The following is a 2,359-nucleotide window of genomic DNA, read 5'->3' as shown; positions in this document are numbered from 1 at the left end:
GTATTTTAAAAGTTGAAAAAGAAAAGAATGAACAAAAGGGAACTAACCTATTCTCTAATCTAAGTTGTTCTAATTCCTATTTATGTACAAAAGGAATCTAAAAAAAAAGGTGCAAACGAAATAGGCCTAAAATAAGGCCAAAAAATACAAGCAATAAAATCACACAAGCGTCATACAAAAATAACATGGAAATAGCGCAAAAAAAAACAATTCAAGCATCAATGCGGAATTAAACTAAAAAACTACTATTTATGGGTTTTTATAAAGGAACTTAAATGTCAAAATTAAACTAGAGATTCTACTATTTTTTATGAGTTTCTTAATGTGAGAAATATCCAATTAAAAAAAACTAAAATTGATTCCTAAAAGCGGCCTAGAAAATCTAACAAATTTTATTGGTTTTTGTCATACCCCAAATTTGTCCTACCCCCTTTACTTCTAACTGGCTTAGGCTTTGCATTCATGTACATACATCACTTAGGTCATAATCCATATCCATGCATTCATATCATAGGTTCTATTCAAAGGCTAGCAAGAGAAAACTCCATTGCAAAGAAGTTTGATCAAAGAATGTGGAAACTGAGGTATAATCATGTGGCTCTCTGTTCATTGAAGTCCTCCTGGATTGGGAGGTCTCTTTGTTTCAAATCAGGGCATTGATTGGAGGGCACAAGCTTGCGAATCATCTGGTCTCCAAAATCAGGGTTTCTTCGACCAAAGTCAACCAGTTGACTGTCTGGTCAACATTCAATCAGGAAGGGCTTCTATGTGTGGAAGAGCTTCTCGTACTGACTATGGGGATGTGTTTGTTTGGCTGGATTTGACTGGAAAAGATGTAATCGGGAATTTCATCAATAGTCGGAAAAATCGGAACAGTTGACTTTTGGGTCAAAATCAGAAGAATTGTCCAAATATTGACCCCTGGTGGAAAAATAGTCGAGAAAAGTCAAAGGAGTAATAAAATCAGGGAGAATTGGTCAAAATTTCCATTTTGGGAAATATGGTTAAAATGGAAGGTTTTCATACTTAGAAAAATAGTTGGCTCTTAAAAACATGATGAATAGTCCACTTCAGCCCTGATTTACACGTGTCAAAAAGCCTTATTTGAGAAAATTCCCAACATCAAAAATGTTCAGATCATGGCATTCTACAATTCTCTAGTTGAAAGTGTTTTCATCTGAAGCTTGGTTGAAGATCTATTAAGGTGTGAAGTTGGGGTTTTTCATTTGAATCAAGTCATTAAAGCTGGGCAAATTTCTGGTCACGCGTAAGCATTATGCCAAACACGTGGTGTGCCACATTTGAAGACAATTTCAGGGCAATCCAAGAACCCCACAAATGCGAACTTGGTATTTTCCTATTCTACTCTAAGCCCTCTATACAACAAGCCAATATTTGAGTCATTTGGATGAGCGTTGAGTCAACTGTGGAGCTCCAAAGTGATGCCCTTGCCAAGTCACACACTGCCAAATGTATGGGCCAGATCCAGGGCACGCGTGGGTCATTACATCGAACATGTGGCGGGCCGTTTTCAAAACGCATTTTAGAGACTCACCAACTTCTTCTCAATATAATTCCAAGTTCAAATAGTTATCTTCCAGGTCCCCTTTCCAATGGTTTAAGAATCATAACTTTTGGACGTGTGGATGGATAGATACGAGAGCTCAAAGTTGCTCCCCGACCAGGTTACATTTTTGCCATGGATAGGAGACCGCGAAGAGTCACGCACGCATAGGCCCATGCAGCAGCAATGTATCATCTTTCCAAGTCATTCTCTCCTAATTCCAAGCTATAATTCACAACATCACCAACATGAAACTTGCTCTACCATGCATCCTCTTTACAAGGGGCCAATAATGAGTCCATTTGGTTAAGTATGGAGATAGGTACAAGAGTTAAAAGTCAGGTGTGTGAAACTTGGTCCAAGCTTCTACCATTTCCCATACCCAACCATTGCCATAATATTCATGCACACTCATTACTACAATTGCCAGGCAAGTTACTGCACACGTAAAGGCAACAGAAAGAATTGCTACAAATGCAAGTGCTTGTTCACTAAGTTTGCAAAAGAAATGATACGCTACACTCATCCCCACCATAACTCAAATGCATCTCCATATATAAACCTCACCACACATTCATTTTGACCATACTCTCATTCCTTCCATTTTTTCTCACAGCCATATCTCTCTTCATTCCCTTTTCCTCTCTCCGATTCTCTCTCATTCCTCACACACTCTCCAAGAGTTTGTTACAAACTGTAACAAACTCTTCTACCTTCTTCAACCACCACCTACCTCTACTGCAACCACAGTGAACCACCATCAATCTTCATCCTCCATCTACAATCGTCAACATC

Source organism: Vicia villosa, linkage group LG2 (assembly GCF_029867415.1).
Source record: "Vicia villosa cultivar HV-30 ecotype Madison, WI linkage group LG2, Vvil1.0, whole genome shotgun sequence".
NCBI classification, from domain to species: Eukaryota; Viridiplantae; Streptophyta; class Magnoliopsida; order Fabales; family Fabaceae; genus Vicia; species Vicia villosa.
This window is presented reverse-complemented; position numbering follows the sequence as displayed.